Here is a 22,510-nt window from a genome sequence, read left to right as displayed (position 1 = left end):
GAATCCACACATGATCATTTCCTTAGATACAGAAAAAGTCTTTGAAAATACCAACACTCCCTCATGATTAAAGTCTTGGACAAAATTGGATTACAAGGGAAATAGATAAACATAATAAAGGCAATTTGACAGCAACATAACAGACAATATCAAATTATATGGAGAGAAACTCAAAGCAATTGCATTAAAATTGGGAACAAGGAAAGGATGTCCACTTTCTCCACATCTATTCAAAATAATAGTTGAAGTTCTAAATAGACTAATAAAATAAATGAAGAGGATCAAGGGGAGCAAAATTGTGAAGAGATAAGTCAAAGTACTAATACTTGCAGATATGATAGTATACTTATATGACTCAAAAAATCTACTGGGAACTCATACAGCTGATACAAATCTTCAATAAAATATATGGATAGGCGTTTACCTGAAAAGGAAAAAAAATCAGTAATCTTCCTATATATGAATGACAGTGGGCCAAGAAATAAATTAAAAAAAAAACAAAGTATGTCACAATATCCACAAATAATATGAAATATATTGGAGTAACTTCAACCAAACAAGTAGAAGACTTATGTCACAAAAACTTGAAGTCTTTGAAAAAAGAAATTGAAGAATATTTAAAAAAATTTTAAAAATATCTCCCAAACTCAAACATCAGTATGATTAACATAGTAAATATGCCCATTTAAACAAAAACAATCCACAAATTCAAGACAATCTCCAGAAAAATTATTTACATATATTGAAATGCAAATATTCAATGACTTACTGAAAAATAATAACAACAACAACATCAATGACAACAACAAGAACAACAAAACCAGGATAGCTAAAGCAATCCTGTACAGTAAAAGAACTTCTGGAGTTATTACTGTCTTTGATTTCAAGCTGTACTAGGCCACTATATGTAATAGGAAAAACCACATGTTACTGGCACAAAAGCAGACTTGTTGATCAATGCAATCAATTTGAAGATGTAGAAATAAATCCACAAACCTATGGATACTTTATTTTTGATAAAGAAGGCAGAAATAAACAATGATAAAAATGCATCTTCAACAATTGGTGCTAGTCTAACTGGATGATTGCAAGTAGAATAATTCAAATAGATCCATATCTTGCCCTACACAAAATTCAGTTCAAGTGTATCAAAGTCTTGAACATAAAACCAGATTTACTAATACAGATAGAAGAGAAAATGAGGAATAGAAAGCCTTCAATAAATTGGCATGGGAGACAAAGTCTTGAAGAGAGCACCAATTGCAAGTACTAAATCAATTAATTAATATGACCTCATGAAACTGAAAGGCTTCTGTAATGTAAAAGACTTCAATAATAGAACAAAACTGCAGCCTGCATAATGAGAAAAGATTTTCATCAACTTAGTATCTGACAGAGGTCTGATATCTAAAATATATACAGACTTCTAGAAACTAGAAAACAACAAACAAAACAATTTAACTAAAAACTTGGTACATTCAGAGCCTGCCCCACATGTGGCCCATACATATACAGCCACCAAACTAGATAAGATGGATGAAGCAAAGAAGTACAGGCTGACAGGAACCAGATGTAGATCGCTCCTGAGAGACACAGCCAGAATACGGCAAATACATAGGTGAATGACAGCAGCAAACTACTGAACTGAGAACGGGATCCCTGTTGAAGGATTTAGAGAAAGGACTGAAAGAGCTTGAAGGGGCTGGAGACCCCATATGAACAACAATGTCAACCAACCAGAGCTTCCAGGACTAAGCCATTACCCAAAGACTATACATGGACTGACCTGGGCTCCAACTGCATAGGTAGCAATGAATAACCTAGTAAGAGCACCACTGGAAGGGAAAGCCCTTGTTCCTGCCAAGACTGAACCCCCAGTGAACGTGATTGTTGGGGGGAGAGCAGTAGTGGGGGTGGATGGGGAAGGGAACACCCATATAGAAGGGGAGGGAGAGGGGTTAGGGAATGTTGGCCTGGAAACCAGGAAAGGGAATAACAATTGAAATGTAAATAAGAAATACCCAATTTAATAAAGATGGAGGAAAAAATAAAAAGCTTGGTACATATCTCAACAGTGTATTTTCAATAGATGAATCGCAAATGGCTGAGAAACACTTGACATGTTCAACGTCATTAGCCATCAGAGAAATGCGAATCAAAATGACTTTCAGATTCCACCTCACACTTCTTGGAATGGCTAAGAAAAAAACACAAGTAGCAGCTCATGCTGGTGAGGATGTGGAACAAGGGGACCTCTCTTCCATTACTGGTTGGATGACAAACTTTTACAGCTGCTTTAGAAATCAGCATTGCAGTTTCTCAGAAAATTGGGTGTCTTTTACCTCAACACCCAGCTATACTAATCTTAGGTATATAATCAAAGGATGCTCCATCCTAACAAAAGGACACTTGCTGAACTATGTTCACTGAGGCTTTATTCATAATAACCAGAAACCTGTAATCGCCAAGATGTCAATCAGCAGAAGAATGGATGTAAAAGTGGAATATTTGCACAACAAAATATCACTCTGTTCTTTAAAACAATAGCATCATGAATTTGCTAGCAAATGTATGGAACTAGAAAAGAATCCTGAGTGAGGTAACCCAGGCCCAAAAAGAAAATATGGTATGTACTCAATTATAAGAATATATTAGCCCTTAACTAAAGGATAATCATGTCCAAATCCACAGACCAGAGAGGCCAATAACAAGGAATGTTCATGGTTTGGGGCTGGTGGTGAGAGTAGGGAAGCAGTGTATGGACCTCCCTGGGATTCAGATATAGAATAGATATATTTTGTGGATGGACTTGGGAGCTGGTGGAGACGAAAACATTGTGGATCAGATTGGGGTTGGAGAAAGAGTACTGGGAGAAACCATTGAAATTGAGCATTTGGGGGCAATTTGGAAACAAACTGCAGGGCAAACTCCATGGTATCTAGTAATGGCAACAATAGCAAAGACTCCCACTAATGGGGAATAAAGATACTAAACTGGCTATCATCTATAACAATTCAAGAAGTCCAGAGGTGAGATTGACTAAGACATGAATTCAGCTCCAAAATCTCTGACATACCATTTGTCCTGCCTTCAATATGTCATAGGGTAATGGTGACACAGAACTTGTGAAAGTGGCCAATGAATTTTTGGTCCTATTTGAGGCCCATTCCCTGAGAGGGTGCTCATGACTGACACTTCCTGGATGGTTAGGAACCAGAAGCTGATTAGTCAACAGACCTAGCATAGAACCAAACACAACTAGTAGAAAAAGAAAAAAAGAAGGAAAAGAAGGAAGGAACAGAGAAAGAAAAAGAAAGTCAACGAGATGATGACTAATGATATTCTGTTCTACTCATAGATCTGTGCCTAGCTTAATTATCATCAGAAAGGCTTTATTCAGTAACTAAAGGGAACAGATACAGAGATCCACAGCTAAATATCAGGTGGACCTCAATGGAAGAGTGAAGGAAGGACAGTAGAAGTCAGACTGGATGAGGACATCATAAGAACATAGCCTTAGAATCAAAGAAGCAGGACTCACAGAAGCTCAAAGAGGTTGAAGCAACAATCACAGATCCTGTATGGTTCTGAGTTAAGTCTTGTGCCTATATGTAGGGTACTGTTCTTGTGAAACTCCTAACAGTAGAAGTTAGGCGTGTTTCTGACCTGTTTGCCTGCTCTGTAAACCCTTTTACCCCTTTTGGGTTTCCTTATCCAGTCTTGATATGAAGGTTTGTGTATAGTCTTATTGTAGCTTGTTATGTAGTATTCAGCTGATATTTCTGCTGCCTTACTCTTTTCTGTAGGGAAATGGAAATGAGTGGATTTGGGGAGAGAGGAGGTATAGAGGTAAAACTGTAGTCAGGATGCAATCTATGCAAAGAATAAAGTAAAAACAAAACAAAACCATTTAATATTAAAATCAACTGAAGTTCCAAAATAAATGGACATATTTCAATATGGATGTGACCTACAATATTAATCAAGGTGAAATATATAATTAATAGACACCTATAGAAATCAAATAGATGTGATCTCAATTTTACTGATTAAAAAAATAAAAGCCTAGGCCCAGATTAATTCAGTACAGAATACTATCAAATGGTCATGAACAGTAACATCAACACACTTTATATTGTTCTATAAAATAAAAAGACATCTCATCCAACTTCTTTTTTTTTTTATTAACTTGAGTATTTCTTATATACATTTCGAGTGTTATTCCCTTTCCCGGTTTCCGGGCAAACATCCCCCTCCCCCTCCCCTTTCTTATCAGTGTTCCCCTCCCCATCCTCCCCCCATTGCCGCCCTCCCCCCAACAACCTAGTTCACTGGGGGTTCAGTCTTAGCAGGACCCAGGGCTTCCCCTTCCACTGGTGCTCTTACTAGGATATTCATTGCTACCTATGAGGTCAGAGTCCAGGGTCAGTCCATGTATAGTCTTTAGGTAGTGGCTTAGTCCCTGGAAGCTCTGGTTGCTTGGCATTGTTGTACATAAGGGGTCTTGAGCCCCTTCAAGCTCTTCCAGTTCTTTCTCTGATTCCTTCAACAGGGGTCCTATTCTCAGTTCAGTGGTTTGCTGCTGGCATTCGCCTCTGTGTTTGCTGTATTCTGGCTGTGTCTCTCAGGAGCGATCTACATCCGGCTCCTGTCAGCCTGCACTTCTTTGTTTCATCCATCTTGTCTAATTGGATGGCTGTATATGTATGGGCCACATGTGGGGCAGGCTCTGAATGGGTCTTCCTTCTGTGTCTGTTTTAATCTTTGCCTCTCTATTCCCTGCCAAGGGTATTCTTGTTCCCCTTTTAAAGAAGGAGTGAAGCATTCACATTTTGATCATCCGTCTTGAGTTTCATTTGTTCTAGGCATCTAGGGTAATTCAAGCATTTGGGCTAATAGCCACTTATCAATGAGTGCATACCATGTGTGTTTTTCTGTGATTGGGTTAGCTCACTCAGGATGATATTTTCCAGTTCCAACCATTTGCCCACGAATTTCACAAAGTCATTGTTTTTGATAGCTGAGTAATATTCCATTGTGTAGATGTACCACATTTTCTGTATCCATTCCTCTGTTGAAGGGCATCTGGGTTCTTTCCAGCTTCTGGCTGTTATAAATAAGGCTGCTATGAACATCGTGGAGCACGTGTCTTTTTTATATGTTGGGGCATCTTTTGGGTATATGCCCAAGAGAGGTATAGCTGGATCCTCAGGTAGTTCAATGTCCAATTTTCTGAGGAACCTCCAGACTGATTTCCAGAATGGTTGTACCAGTCTGAAATCCCAGCAACAATGGAGGAGTATTCCTCTTTCTCCACATCCTCGCCAGCATCTGCTGTCACCTGAGTTTTTGATCTTAGCCATTCTCACTGGTGTGAAGTGAAACTCAGGGTTGTTTTGATTTGCATTTCCCTTATGACTAAAGATGTTGAACATTTCTTTAGGTGTTTCTCAGCCATTCGGCATTCCTCAGCTGTGAATTCTTTGTTTAGCTCTGAACCCCATTTTTTAATAGGGTTATTTGTCTCCCTGCGGTCTAACTTCTTGAGTTCTTTGTATATTTTGGATATTATGCCTCTATCTGTTGTAGGATTGGTAAAGATCTTTTCCCAATCTGTTGGTTGCAGTTTTGTCCTAACCACAGTGTCCTTTGCCTTACAGAAGCTTTGCAGTTTTATGAGATCCCATTTGTCGATTCTATCCAACTTCTTTTTATGAAGCCAGTATTCTTACATTGCTCAAACAAGAGAAAGAACCAAATAAAAAAGAGAATTACGAACCAATCTCCTGATGAACCTACAGGCAAATATAATTTGCCTTACAAACCAAATTCAAGATAACATGATACAGATCATCCACTTACCATGATACAGAACAATAGTAAGATGCTCGGTTGTCTCCCTCTCATTCAACATATTACTTGAAGACTTAGCTAGAGCAATTGGACAAGAGAAAGGGCTAAAGGAGATACAAGTAGTAAAAGATGATACCAAAGTGCCTTTATTTGTATAGGATGATTTTACACACTCTCTCTAAAAGACTGTAAAGAATCCACCAGAAATCGTATAAGTTAGTCTTACTAAACAAAGTCGTTTGATAAAAAAATAACGCATAAATGTCAGTAAACATTCCTTATACTAGTGTCAAACATACCAAGAAAGAAGTAGTAAAGAAAACAAGTATGCAATACCCTCCAATTAAAAGAAGCATTTTTGAAATAAATTTAACCAAAGAACTGAAAGTCTGGTACAAAAAAAATGAAGATACTATACTAATAAATTTGAAAAAATAAAATAAAACAACAAAATGGAAAGACACTCACATACACATATGCCCATGCTCCTGGATTGGTATAGTTTATAAAGAAGAAAATCTCATGCTACTTAATGTAATCTACAGATTCAATGCCATCCTTATGAAATTGTCAAGGTTAATCTTCACAAAAATAAAAAAACTATTAAATTTCATATAGTTCTGGTGGAGTGAGATTGGAAGGTTGGGGGTAAGAATATACTTTTGGAGACGGGGTGGGGGGTAGAGGTGTGGAATGTAGACCATAGGGCAGACCAAGAGGGGAAATGAGACTGGACTGTAAAAAGAAAAAAGATTAAGGAATTAAAAAAGCATACAATAGCAGCTTCACAGCACACTTAAAAGCTCTAGAACAAAAAAGAAGCAAGTATACTAAGTGGAGTCGAAGGCAGGAAATAATCAAACTCAAGGATGAAAACCAAGTATAAACATAAGGGACTATACAAAGAATCAACAAAACCAGGAGCTGGTTCTTTGAGAAAATCAACAAGATACATAAACCCTTAGCCACACTAACCAGCAGGCACAGAGAGTGTATCCAAATTAACAAAATCAGACATGAAAAGGGAGGCATAACAACAGAATCTGAGGAAATTTAAAAAAAAATATCATCAGATCCTACTACAAAAGCAGATGTTCAACAGAACTGGAAAATCTGGATGAAATGGACAATTTTCTAGTCAGATATTAGGTACTAAAGTTAAATTAGATCAGATAAACCAGCTAAACAATCCTGTAACTTCCTAAAGAAATAAGCAGTTTTTAAAAGTCTCCCAACCAAAAAGAGCCCAGGTCCAGCTGGGTTTAGTGCACAATTCAATCAGACATTCATAGAAGACTTAATATCAATACTGTCCAAGCTATTCCAAGAATAGAAACAGAATGATCACTACCCAATTCCTTCTATGGAGCCACAATTACTCTTATACCTAAAGCACAAAAAGAGGCAACAGAGAACGAGAACTTCAGATCAGTTTCCCTTATGAATATCGACACAAAAATAGTCAATAAAATTCTTGCAAACAGAATCCAAGAACACATCAAAACTATCATCCATTATGATCAAGTAGGCCTCATTCCAGGGATGCACAGATGGTTGAATATGTAGAAATCCATCAATGTAATCCACTATGTAAACAAACTCAAAGAAAAAAAAACACATGATCATCTCATTAGATGCTGAGAGAGCATTTGACAATATTCAACACCCCTTCATGTTAAAGGTAATGGAAAAATCAAGAATTCAAGTTCCATACCTAAACATAGTAAAAGCAATATACAGCAAACAAATAGCTAACATCAAACTAAATGGAGAGAAACTTGAAGAAATCCCACTAAAATCAGGGAATAGACAAGGGTGCCCATTCTCTCCCTACTTATTCAATATAGTTCTCAAAGTCTTAGCCAGAGGAATCAGACAACAAAAGGAGGTCAAAGGGATACAAATTGGAAAGGGGGAAGTCAAAATATTACTATTTGAGGATGATATGATACTATACTTAAGTGGCCCCAAAAGTTGCACCAGAAAACTACTAAGTCCGATAAACAACTTCAGCAAAGTGACTGGGTATAAAATAAACTCAAACAAATAAGTAGCTTTCCTCTACTCAAAGGCTAAACAAGTTGAGAAAGGAATTAGGGAAATGCCACCCTTCACAATACTCACCAATAACCTAAAATACCTCAGTGTGACTCTAACCAAGCAAGTGAAAAATTTGTATGACAAGAACTTCAAGTGTCTGAAGAAAGAAACTGAAGAAGTACTCAGAAGATAGAAAGACTTCCCATGCTCATGGATTGACAGGATTAATGTAATAAAAATGGCCAGTTTTCCAAAAGCAATCTACACATTCAATGTAATCCCGATCAAATTTCCAACTCAATTCTTCATAGAGTTAGAAAGAGCAATTTGTCTGATTCCTTCAACGGGGGTCCTATTCTCAGTTCAGTGGTTTGCTGCTGGTATTCGCCTCTGTATTTGCTGTATTCTGGCTGTGTCTCTCAGGAGCGATCTACATCCGGCTCCTGTCGGTCTGCACTTCTTTGCTTCATCCATCTTGTCTAATTGGATGGCTGTATATGCTAGACTGTTGGGGGGAGGGGGACAATGGGGGGAGGGTGGGGAGGGGAACACCGATAAGAAAGGGGAGGGGGAGGGGGATGTTTGCCCGGAAACTGGGAAAGGAAATAACACTCGAAATGTATATAAGAAATACTCAAGTTAATAATAAAAAAAAAGAAAGAGCAATTTGCAAATTCATTTGTAATAACAAAAAAAAAGAGGATAGTGAAAACTATACTCCACAATGAAAGAACTTCTGGGGGAATCGACATCCCTGACCTCAAGCAGTATTACAGAGCAATAATGATAAAAACTGTATGCTATTGATACAGAGTCAGGCAGGTAGATCAGAGGAATAGAATTGAAGACCCAGAAATAAATCCACACACCTATGGTCACTAGATTGTTGACAAAGGAGCTAAAATCATCCAAGGGAAAAAAAAACGATAGCATTTTCAAAAATGGTGCTGATGCAACTGGAAGTCAGCAAGTAATAGAATGCAGATCGACACATTCTTATTGCCCTGTCTTATTACTTAAGTCCAAGTGGAACAAGACCTCCACTAAAAACAAGCTACACTCAAACTAATAGAAGAAAAAGTGGGGAAGCACCTCGGAAACATAGGCCCTGGGGAAAATTTCCTGAACTAAACACCAATGGCTTATGCTCTCTTAGATCAAGAATCAACAAATGGGACCTCATAAAATGGCAAAGCTTTTGAGAGGCAAAGGGCACTGTCATTAGGAAAAAAGAGCAACCAACAGATTTTGCAGAGATGCTTACTAATCTTACACCCAATAGAGGGCTAATATCCAAAATATACAAAGAAGCCAAGAAGTAGGACTCTAATGAGCTGAATAAACCTATTAAAAATGGAGTACAGAGTTAAACAGAATTCTCCGCTGAGAAATATGGAATGGTTGAAATGTACCTAAAGAAATGGTCAGCATTCCTAGTCGTGAGGGAAGTGCAAATTGAAACAACCCTGAGGTTCTACCTCACACCAGTCAGAATGGCTAAGACCAAAAATTTGGGTGACAAGTGATTCTGGCAAGGATGAGGAGAAAGTGGAACACTCTTCCATTGTTGGTAGAATTGTAAGCTGGTACAACCACTCTGGGAATCACTCTTCACGTTCCTCATAAAATTGTACATTGCCCTACCTGAGGACCCCGCTATAACACTTCTGGGCATATACCCAAATGATGCTCGAACATACAACAAAGACACATGCTCCACTATGTTCATAGCAGCCTTATTTATAATAGCCAGAAGCTGGAAAGAACTGAGTTGCATTTCAATAGAGGAATGGATACAGAAAATGTGGTACTACTCAGATATCAAAAAACAATTGCATCATTAAATTCATAAGCAAATGGATAGAACTAGAAAATATCCTGAGTGAAGTAACCCAATCACAAAAATGCACATGGCATGCACACACTGATAACTGGATATTAGCCCGAAAGCTCACATTACCCAAGATACAATCCACAGACCACATCAAACTCAAGAAGAAGGACGTCCAAAGATCAAATTCCTCAGTCCTTCTTAAAAAGCAGAAGAAAAATATTCATAGGAGGGGAGGAGGGGATATGGAGACAAAGTTTGGAGCAGGGACTGAAGTAATGTTCAATCAGAGCCTGTTCTACCTGGGATCTAATGTGTATATATATATATATATATATATATATATATATATATATATATATATATATATCTCCACCAAAATTAGACAAGATTGATGAAGCCAAGAAGTGCATGCTGACCAGAGCCTGATATAGCTGTCTCCTGAAAGGCCTCAGCCAGAATGTGACAAATACAGAGGTGAAGGCTAGCTGTAAACCATTTAAGAACGGGATCCCCATTGGAGAAATTGGAAGGAACTGAAGGGACTTTCAACCCCATAAGAACAACAATAGCAACAACCAACGAGAACTCACAGGGACTAAATCACAACCCATGAACAGACCCATGGCTCCATCTGCAAATGTAGCAGAGGATGGCCTTGTTGGGCACCAATGGGAGGAGAATCTCTTGGTCCTGCCAAGGCTGGACCTCTGAGTATAGGATAATGACAGGGCAGGGAGGTGGGAAAGGGGTATGGTTGGGGTGGGGGAACACCCTTAAAGACGTAGGGGTGGCAGATTGTATAGAAGGCTAATGGTCAGGAAACTGGGAAAGTGGATAACATTTAAAATGTACACAAAAAATATCCAATAATAAAAAAATTAAGAAAAATAAAAGAAAGAAGTAAAAGAAAATTAAAACACCCACCCAGGAAAGCCAAAGCAATCCTAAACAATAAATCAAAATAAATAAAAATTAAAACAGACCTTGATGTACCACCATTAAAGATTGTGATTTACATTGTAATACTTAAGGATATAAACAGCTTGGTACTGGCATAAAAGTTGACACATTGGTCAATGGAATAGAATTGAGGTCCTGGCTATAATTTTATATACCCATAGACACCTGATTTGTGACACTAATATCTAGTGTAGACTCTAAAATCTGTACTAGAGAGAAGACAGCAACTTTATCAAATGATACTGGAAAACTGGATAGTTCCATATTTTGAATAATCAAATGATCTTTCAATAATAATGAAAGTATCATTTCTTATCATTCTTCAAACGAATGGATTCCTAATGGACTAAGGGTCTCAGAACTAAGCCTGAAATCTTTAAACTTCTAGAATAGGGAGAACTATTTAGGAAATACATCATTATCTGTTATCCAGTGTCCAATATCAACCCTGAAAACATGCATACAAGTAACATTTTATGGATGAGCAGGACATATTTAGGTGCATATAACAACAGTTAATAAAAAAAGAGAGGCCATGAATTCAAAAGGGACCAAAAATTGTGCGTTGGAGGGTGTGGAGTGAGGAAAGGGGAGTGAGAAAGGATGCAATTGTATTATAATCTCAAAACTAAATGTTAGCTATGCTCAGCTGTTACAAAGAATTGTAAATTAAAACTCCATGAAAATTGCAGCTTATCCCAGTCAGAATGGCAAATGTAAGAAATCAAAAGAAAACAAAATTGTCAAGGATGTGGCGAACAAGAAACACTCAAGCCATTCTAGATGGTGAACATATTTCTGTAGTCATTGTGAAAATAGGTATACCAATTTCTCAGAAAAATAGAAATAGATAAACCACATGGACCAAAATTATCACTTCTGGATAGTCAAAGGAATGTATTTCTTATTACAAAGTGACATGCTTATTCCTGTTCACAACTGCTCTAATTACATTATCTAAGGCACAGTAACAACTTGGATGCCCATCAATTGATAAGTGGATAATTAAAATGTAATACTGGTATCAAGTGACTTTTTGGGTGAGGATGAGTCATTCTTCATCCTTTTTTAATCGAAAGCACAGATATCTCCAAATAATACATGCTGACCACCGATTCCCTTCCTCCATTCCTCCTATCTCCCCTTGCTGCCACCTCTCCTGTCACCCATATCTACACCCCTCCAATTTCCCTTCAGAAAGTAGTAGGTCTCTAAGAGACAAAAGCTAAACACAAGAAAACAAGATACAATATGTCAAGGAAAAAACGCTCATATTGAGACTGGACTTGGCAATCCATTATTTTTCTATAAGACTGTTTCCTTGTGGGTCATTTATATTCTAGTAGATGGCCTCACATCAAGAAGTAGATGAGCAGCACAGTCAATAGGTTATTAAATTTTAAAAAGTAAATGTACATAAATAAAAACAATGATGTATGAAAAAATACTAAGAATGTGTGTTAGAGAGATATTATTTTCAATAAACAGTATTTGGAAAATTTAATGCTCACATGTAGAGTAATTAACTAGGCACCCTTCCTCCTGTGCTAGAAAAATAAAATCAGAGATACCAAGATTGTTTAATGGGCAAAGATACTTGATACCAAACCTGATTATTTGAGTTTCATTCCCAGAGATCATTCATGGTGGAAGAAAAGAATTAACTGTGACAATTTGACCTGACTTCTATCTGCAAGCCATAATACATGTAACACTCTAATACACAAAATAAATAAAACATGTTAAGATAATTTTAAAATGAACTTAAAATAAATTCACCACATAAACCAAAGACTAGAGTCCAAAAGGAATTGAAATAAAAAAAAAGAAAACAGAAAAATATTTATATTTATAAGGACTTTTTTAGACAATAATACTTATACACAGAAAATAAAAGCAAGCAGTAGAAAAGGGGATTACAACAAACTAAAGATTTATCACTAAAGAATAACTAAAATGAAGAAGCCACTAATAACACAGGGGGAAATATTTGCAATTTATGCATGTAACAAGGGATAATATCTATAATTTGTGGGAAACAACGTTGAGGCCAAATTTAAAAACCAAACAGCTAAAAAAATTACTGAGTACTAAGTAGATATTTTTTGGCAAGAAAGAATACCAGCAAAGTATATGAAAAACTGCTCAAAATTGATAATCTTTAAAGAAACTCAGGCAAATACTACAAGATAAGAGTTCATCACCATTCTCAAAAATAGGTATATTCAAAATCACTAAATCTGAAATGCTAGATGATATGGTAGAAAATAAGAATCCTTAATAATGTGGTTGGAAATGTACATTACTGATATGAAATGAAATACAAAGATTCTTCAAAAAAATAAGGATATAAACTACTCTAGCTAGAAAAATGAAAATAAAATTACAATGCTAAAGAAATGTGAATACTATCCTATCAACTGCAACATTTGAGAAAATCTGAATGATGGAAACTTTCTGAATGCATGAAGAAACTGTAAAAACATGTGAACACTTTATTAGGCTACAAAAGAAATCCTGTTATTCATGACATGAATGAGAGAGAGGTTAATCATGTTTACTAAAATAAGATAGAGACAGAAAGATAAGCATGTCATAATCTCATGTATATATGGAATCTAAAGTTATTGATTGCATCAAAAATTGAATAGAATGGTGGTTTTCAGAAGCTAGTAAAAATGAGGAAGAATGTGCAAGATAATGAAGAGTTGGTCAATGAATACTGAATTATAGTCAAGTAAGTAAAAGTTTGGTTGTGCTCTATCATATTTCGGAAACAATAACATTCACATTTCTCTCACATATCTAGCTCAAAGAAATGACATTGAGAGTTTTCATGATGAATGAGTAATAAATAATGAATATGTGAGGGTATACCATACTAATTTGAAAATTGCACAATTATACAATGTATACATATATTGAAATATTATCCTATTAAATTGTGTAATTTTTATCCTTTTTGAAAAGTACCAAAAATATATTTAGTTTAGATACAAAAGAGACTTTTTTTTAACTTTCATAAATCAATTTGGATTATTCAGATTGAGAGCAGTTTGTCTTTTTAAAAATTTCTAATTAATTATTTAGTGTCTTGTAATCCACAAGGCTGATATGCTCTAGGACAATATATATATATATATATATATATATATATATATATATATATATACACATATACACATATACACATATACACATATACATATATATATTCTATATAAAAAATCTAATACAAGTGAACAAAAATTAAATACCCCAACTCAGTCCTACATTGGTTATATGAAAGTTACTTCTCGTCCTCCTCATAAAATCTCTCGTATATATCCCCTAGATCCTTTAGGTGAAACAGCATCAACTAGCCCACTTCTTATAAACAAATACATGTATAAGTAAGGAACTTGCCTTCATCATACTGCAGTCCCTTCACCTAGAGGAATTTAAATCTTATAGTACAAAATTTAACTTTAGTTTACCTTGATATTATTTTAAAAGTTTAATAAGAAATTCAAGTATTACCTCTATGTGACTTATGGTCATAGTATAAAATGTGAACATATTTAGGTCATAGTATCAAATGTGAACATATTTAGCTCCTGATCCAGAGCAATGAGTCTTAGACTAACACTTCTGTGGAAAAAAGGAAGAACAATCTTCTGTAACTGATTACAAAATAATTTCTCACACACTGAAAAATAATGATATCAATATTAAGAAACACTCATATTTTTCAACTTTTCTCTATCAACTCACCCTTCCTCTCCATTCTCATTAGTAAGAATCCTGTTCTATAAGATGACTTCAGGACACATGATCTGCTCTCCTGATATTCCTCCATTTACTTTGACACTTGTACCTTTTAAAAATTCTATTGCTTGCATCACAATGATACTGCATGTGCGAAACCTAGCAACAAAATAGAAGCCTCTGAAGTGTGTCATCACTTAAAATGGTAACCTGAAATCTTCTTTAGATGTATGTTAATAATTTAAGCTTAGAGATCCTGTTACCTTATCATTTTTAATCTACAAAAATCTTAATTTTCTGGAAGACTGGGAAAATGTGAAACAAACTTAGTACATAAAAATGACCAGTAACATTTGAATTCCTTATTAATAAAACATTCAGGGTAGAGAACAAATATGATCACAATATGTTTTCACCATGGTAACATGAGCCATATATATATGAAATCAAATATTTAACTGTGTCTATGATTCAAGTATTTAATGGATCTAGAAATTCTACACAAAAGCAACAAACAATTATTTTATATTATCATGTTCATTTACAAATTCTACTTGTTCTATTTTGTTGGCCTTTCATCTGATATTATAGCTGGAAACATTTCATTCTCATACCTAACAGATTTCCTTTAAATATCCTACCATCTAATAAAAAACTAATATAGAGCTTATTATATTCTTTGATTATTCTTGCAATTTTTTACCATGCCTTAAGTTCCCATCTGCTAGTGATTCTATGGATGGTATCCCTTGATACCATAAAACTAGGAGAATGAGAGAAGATATTATTGCTATACCTAACAATCTGTTGATACTTTTCCCCCTGGTTTATTTCCATGAAAATTTTAAAACAAGGGCTTACTTATTGTTTATCTATTACAAAATGATTATCCCTGAAACCATATATACAAAGACAACAGAAAAAAACCCAGAATGCTTTTATATGTGTGTATACATATACACCTAACAATAATAATCAAAGTAAAAGAGGTTATCAATTTCACAGGGGGTACTCATTGAAGGGACTGAAGACAGGAAAGAGTAGTTGGAAAGAGATATAGTTCTATTTTAACTAAAATTATATTTATATATATATATATCTGCAATATCTAGAAACAATGGCAGTAGAGCTATCTACAACAATAACAGGACACAAAGCTACAGACTGGCAATATTCAGAGGATATTGGGAACCATGCTGAAGGCAGAGCAAAGCTGGTTCTGCCTTGAATCTCCATCATATCCAGAAAAGTAAAGCACAAAGTGATTGAGTTACGTATTTACTACTAAGTTCTGGCATCCATGTGCACTACACACACACACACACACACACACAGAGAGAGAGAGAGAGAGAGAGAGAGAGAGAGAGAGAGAGAGAGAGAGAGAGAGAGAGAAACATATGAACACACATATACATTATATTTTCATCTCTTTTCATACAGCGAGTTTCTTGTATCCTACCTTTCTCCTCATTCACTTCCACAACTAACACATTACCTGAATATGGCACAATGATGTTGGGGATATGGTATTTTCCCTGTCACCATCTTTGTTTGTCACTTTAGCACTTAGTCATCTTTGGAGAACTCCAGAATTCCGTTAACAAGAATAAATATTTCCAACTTTCTAGTGGTTATCAATATTTGGCTATTGTATGATAAATGTGCAATTACTTTTCAAAATTCCAAATTAAAAACCTAGACTATCATTACAATAAAAAACACAGAAAATCAGTATATTTTTTTCTTTTTGTTGAATATAGAATTTTTTCCTCCTGTCATATATCATGAGTATGGTTTCCCCTTCCTCCACTCTTCAGATTTCTTCCCTAGCTTTCCTCCTATCCAGGTTCACTCCTTTTCTGACTCTCATTGGATAAAAAATGAGGGATAAACTTTTAAGGGATAACAACAAAACAAAATAAAATAAAATATAATATGATAAAAATAAAAAATTAACACATAAGAATTGGACAAAACAAACGTAAGGAGACAAGTTTAAGGAAAAACATCAGACCTTGCAGGGACACATGCAGCCCCTATGCCTACTGCCTCAGTCTCAATGAGTTCTTATGTGAAAAGGTGATATAGTTTACTGATGGTTTACCATTAAAATTTCTTGACAGTGGTTTATTTTCACCTAGTAAGCAACAAGCATTCAGGTTATATGCCAAGTGTGTGGATGACAAGTACAAAGTCTAAGCCTGCTAGTAGATTTTGGAGTAAAGGGAAACTACACATATTTAAAATTTTTATTTCTTCAAGTATTTAATATTGCATATTATTCTAGTTTCATTATTTTTCTCTGATAAAATGTTTGGGTCAAAAGTAACTTGGAGTAGGATTTATTTGCTTATACTTCCAGGCCACAGCTCACTTTTGAGGGAAGTTAGACAATATAACTCAATGCAAGAACTTGGCTATAGAAACTATGGAGGAATAATGCTTATTGGCTCACTCTCTGGTTTGCTCACTAAGCTTGCTCATATCTAGATTTCTTGTATAGCCCAAGACCCTCTGCCTAGGGATGATATTTCTCAATGTACTTGGCCCTCCTACATGAATTAATAACCAATACATTCTCCCTCAAACCTATCTATTCTAGACAGTTTTTCAATGTTGTAGGGTTTCCTCTCAGATGGCTCTAGAATGGGTCAAGTTGACAGTTAAAGGTAAATAAGGCAAACATAAAAGATATTGTTCAACTTTTAAAGTTTGGGTTACTTTAGCTTCAATTCCCCCTCAATTTTAAGGAAGATTACAATGGATAGTAAGTAAGGTCTATGTGCATTTAATGTCAAACAAATATGATATGATTTAAACACAACTAAATTTTAAAGAGACAGTAAGAAAAAAATATGTTTAGATAAAAATTTAGATTATTCTATCATCAACAAAATGATGTTACAAATGTAAAAGTCGATATATTGGCTTTGCAGGAGCAACAAAATTGATTTCTATGCATTGATAGTTAATTAAGAGAAAGGTAACAGCATAGTATTATGTGGATTGATGGTTTGTTAGTCAAATTTAGTTGTTAAAAATATTACTGCTCTGGATTCTAAATGGAGCCTGAAAAAGCTTGAGAATAGCATTTTTAGACTTAGATATGCTTGGAAATGAAAAGCACATAAAGCCCAGCATCATTTTTGAGGTCATTCTTTTCACTGAAAGTAATTGCTTTTCATGTTGCAATGATGAATCGGAGTGAAAGCCATAAACCAATACAAACTAAAATGGCTGGGAGAAAGCTAGAGAGAAGTAAAATTTGAAAGCAGGGTAAAAGGGAGATGGTGATTCTGTTGAGGCCTCCTTTAAGAAGCATCGGCAATCATGTTTTGGTTTTTCCTACATTCTAAATAACAACTTTCAAGTTAAATATCACATCACACTTTGCTATTTCCAATCTACATTTCTTAATTCTTTCTTATCTCTTATGTTGTAACAGCAAGTTTCTTTCTGAAGGGTACTTTTGTGTTTATAAAAAGATAAAGAGGAGAAATATGTTTTGTGGAGGTGTAATCAGGTATGGGGAAATTGGGTGCCTCCATGGACCCATGCTGAGGCATCCCTTTCCCATGAGGAACCAGCCACATGACTTTAGAGTACAGAATAGAGTTATTTAGGGCATAGTGAGGAGAGTTGAGAGGGTAATAGAGACAGAGAAAGGCAAAGAGAGAGAAAAGGAGTAGAGAAGTAGGGCCTGGCCATAAGCATATGGAGACAGAGGTGGGAAGATAATGGGAGAAGAGGGAGAAGGGACAAGAGGACAGAACAGGAGCAGGAAAGCAAGAGCAAGAGAAAAGAGGGAGCAAACAGTCCCTTTTATATTGAGCCAGGAACACCCAGCTGTTGCCAGGTAACTGTGGGGAGAGCTTAAACAAAATGCTAACATCCCTTCATTTTGGATTAATTAAAAAAGAAAAAAATTAGAAAGAGGAGATGGTAAAGTAGAAATAGGGTCGTCATGATCTTTAGCTACTTCCTGATGACTTTGGGGGAACATATCTCTAGGAAACCTAGAAGAATGGGTTTTGGATTGTTGTTCCAGGCTTATTAGAGTTGGCTGTTTCCTTGCTGTCCAGGATCTTTGGAACTGTCTGTGGCTAGATCAGAAGGAGCAAATCCAGTAGGACCATCTCCTTCTGTAAAGGAGATTGGAATTATATATATTATATATTATATATTATATATTATTATATATTATATTATATATTATATATTATATATTATTATATATTATATTATATTATATTATATATTATATTTTAAATATTAAATATTATATATTATATATTATGTATTATATTATATATTAATTATATATTATATATTATATATTATATATTATATATTATATATTATATATTATATATTATATATTATATATTATATTATATAATATTATATATTATATATTATATATTATATATTATATATTATATATTATATATTATATTATATTATATTATATTATATTATATTATATATTATATATTATATTATATTATATTATATATTATATTATATATTATATATTATATTATATATTATATATTATATATTATATTATATATTATATTATTATTATACATTATATATTATATATCATATATCATACATCATATATCATACATCATATATCATACATCATATATCATACATCATATATCATACATCATATATCATACATCATATATCATACATCATATATCATATATCATATATCATATATCATATATCATATATACATTATATATATAGTTTGGGGGAAAGAAATTCTTTCTTAGATGTACATTTGGAATCCAGAGGAATCCAGTCTTCTGGAATAGGTAGTAAGTGGGAACTTTAGGCTATTGATTAGCAGGTGTACTGATTTGGGTGGCATCTATTTGGTCCATGAGAGGTAGATCTAAGTGGGTTTCCTATAGCTTGTAAGTTTACAAAACAGATAACAACACAAATTAACAACATAAACAGTCTTTGAGATGAGCCTTTTGTGGAGCAGAAGGAATAAGCACTTTTTCCTTTTGTCCAGGAGCCAGAGTATACATAATAAGGAACCCTTTTAAATTAGTTAAAAGACAAAGAAAACTCAAAATTAGAAGTTTTGATTATACAGTTTGATTGTATAGTAGAAAGGTTTCATTAGTGTTAGGCAAATTTATAAGAACTTGAATAATGTTAGTACAATGCCATAGCAAGAAGAGGAAATATGAAATATTTATTTAATAAGAACTGAGTTTAGGTAAGGAAGCAAATATTACATCTGTGAAAGTTTACATCTGAATCTTAGCTGTCAGTGTAGTCATAAATCTGGGGAAGAATAAATTATAATGTATGGTCATATATTTAAAAATGACAGAATTCATCTATTGTCCACTAGCTAACAGTTCCATGTTGTCTTCACAGCAACTTGGGCAGAGTCGGTCTAGTTTTCAAGCCCAGTAGACAGATGGCATTTACAAAGAGCCTTCCCCCCATCCCCTGTGTATCAGATAACAAGTGACATGAGAAACGGCTTACCTTAACTTAGGCAGTATGAGGCATTTGACTCTCTAGCATTTACACAGTGTAAACCAAACCTGTTTAGGTCAATGATGGTGCTTTTCAGTGGTTTTTATACCACAATACAGGCAGTCTATTGTAGCTGTGTCTATATCTTCTGAGATCTTGGGGGGTAAGCTGTTAGGTTTTGGAAGACTCTGTAATAAACTTAAGTATATTAATAATTAGCAGAATTCTGACTAGATTGAGAACTATATCAGTTGGTCATATCTGAGTTAGACAATGAGTTTGTTAAATCACTTGCTTGGGAATGTGTATGGTAAATATAGCACACTATAATTTAATGGAGTAGCAAAAATCATTTTCAAGACAGGGTAGGAAAGAAAATATTAAGTAACTTTGACTGATTGTACAGTATAAAAACACATTTTTTATTAGTAAAGAAAAGCTTGGTTTAGAGTGGGCACGGACCAGGATGTAAAGAAATAAGAGAACTGACAGTGATAGCTTGTGACCATGGTGTCAGAATGTGTATGTCTGGGCATGTTCAGACCTGTGACAAGAACTGAGTGGGCAGGCAGGTTGTGGAAACGTGCCAGCCTATGGAGCAAGAGACAGAGATGCAAGTGCATGTGTGGTTGATGTACTAGGGGAAGTTGGAAGGCATGGGATGCACGCCCAGCCTGAAGAGCACAGATTGAGAGGAGCCAAAAAAATGGTGTGTGTTCCCCAGGGAGCACAGAGCTACAGCACCACTAAATGGAAGCAGCAGCAGTGGTGATGGTGTCAAGGGGTAGGGGTGGTTCTATAGTAGGTACAGCTCAGCTCCTACAGCTCAGCTAGGAAGCAGACAGGTGGGGCAGGGCTTCTTTCTGGCAGCCAGAAGTTCCAAGACAGTGCTTCCTGCTATGGGCAAGCAATACCCACCTGGCAGAGTCCACTGTAGGCTGGGAAACTGAAGCACCTCGAGTAGTGTGCCACACACATATCCCAGCAAATCCATTCACAGGGTGAGAGGATGCTCTGCAGTATGGTGGAATTAAATGAAGAGCCAAGAAGCTAAGGCACTAGACAGTAGAAATAAGAGTGCAGACAGCAGTCTTGCTGTTTCTCTGATGTGGAGCAGTGGCAACAATATCAGCAGCTCTGGCACAGGGCTGAAGCATGGAAGCCAGAGGGAGGATCACAGCATCATGTCCCAGACAGGGCCTGGAAAGCACAAAGGGGCAGGGTGAAAACTGCTTTCCCTGCAGCTGTGACAGAGCTGAAGCAGTCAGGCAGGCAAGGCTGCACCATGGCAGACAGGGTGCAGGAGCAGAGATTGTGTAAGAAAGAGAACCCAAACACAGGCATGTACATGCTTATGAAAGGGTGGATGGTCCAGAGCAGAAGAAAGCAAGGATCTCAGCAGGCAGAGTCCCTAGCAGGGGGTGGGGCCAGAACTATTTTCCTTCCTTTCTTTCTTTCTTTCTTCTCTTTTCTTTTCTTTTTTTAGCTGGTTTTAAAACCAATCAACTTTTTTTTTGTCTTTGAATGAGAGGGTAGTAGAAACAGAGAAAGGAAAAGAGAGAAAGAGCAGAGAAAAGTAGAAGAGAAGCAGAGTCTGGCCATGTGCATGTGGCGGAGGCGGGGGGAGGAGTGAATGAGGGGAGAGAATGAAGGTATGAGAGGACAGAGCAGGAGCAGGGAAGCAAGAGGAAGGGAGAGGAGGGGGCAAGTAGTCCCCTTATAGTGAGTCAGGCACACCTGGCTGTTGCCTGGTAATTGTGGTTAGATCTTAGACAAAATGCTAACAGGTGCAACCATAGCAAGTATTCCTCAGGTTATCGAAGTAGTATCTTAGAAACAGATTCAATAGAGTTACCATCTATGTACAATTAAAGCCAGCAATACTCTCTAAATTCTGTTCAGAGAGTTTTAAAATTTATGAATTCTATAAATCAGAAATCAGAAATGAGTTAACCAAATATGTAGAAATTTCACAGATGTCCCTATTGATCAGAGAATATATTTTCTTTTCATATGTCCTCTTGAGAAATTTTAGAGTTCTAGTGCTAATTTTGATTAATTCATCTTTTGCTAATGTGTTAATGGAATTTATTATCCATTCTACTTATCAACTTTGAATGTATTACAATATTTTATAATTTTTAATAAATCCCTTTGTAGTTAGTTAAAAACTTCCTTTCCTATGCAGATACTTGTAAATTATATACAATATCACTTAGCTTTTTGTTCACTTATTTTGGAGTCCCCATTTAAATGTCTTAAAATATTTTCCTATATTTTATTAATAGCAACTTGATAGTTTTAGTTGTTGCACTGAAGTTTATCATAAATCCATCTTTATAGTTTATCAGATATAGGAATCAGACTTCATTCTGCATTTTGTCATTTAATTTCCAGCTTTTCTTTACTTAGTTTTTCTTTTCTTTTCTTTCTTTTTCCTTTTAATAAAAGCTACCTTCCCTTTCTCCAATTTTTGGTCTCACCATTCTTGTTGAAATTCAGTTGGCCATATGCATATGCTACTTTTTAAATTTCTATTCTGTTGCATTGGTTTGATCCTCT

At 35.4% G+C, this 22,510-nt stretch overlaps 1 pseudogene across 1 annotated transcript in view; it reads right to left on the bottom strand.

Moving 5' to 3' along the window:
* Cpxcr1 (CPX chromosome region, candidate 1) overlaps nucleotides 1-14,618 on the bottom strand; it is a pseudogene marked incomplete at its 5' end in the record, with an annotated part of 37,421 nt that extends 22,803 nt beyond the window's left edge. Inside the window, 1 exon segment of the transcript NR_176808.1 lies at nucleotides 14,441-14,618. The product of NR_176808.1 is annotated as a CPX chromosome region, candidate 1 (transcript).
* Nucleotides 14,619-22,510: the final 7,892 nt, after the last annotated feature.

The sequence above is a fragment of the Rattus norvegicus genome, chromosome X (assembly GCF_021556685.1).
Source record: "Rattus norvegicus strain SHRSP/BbbUtx chromosome X, alternate assembly SHRSP_T2T, whole genome shotgun sequence".
Taxonomy (NCBI): domain Eukaryota; kingdom Metazoa; phylum Chordata; class Mammalia; order Rodentia; family Muridae; genus Rattus; species Rattus norvegicus.
The sequence above is the reverse complement of the archived record's forward strand: the minus strand, read 5'-3'. Positions and strand labels throughout refer to the sequence as shown.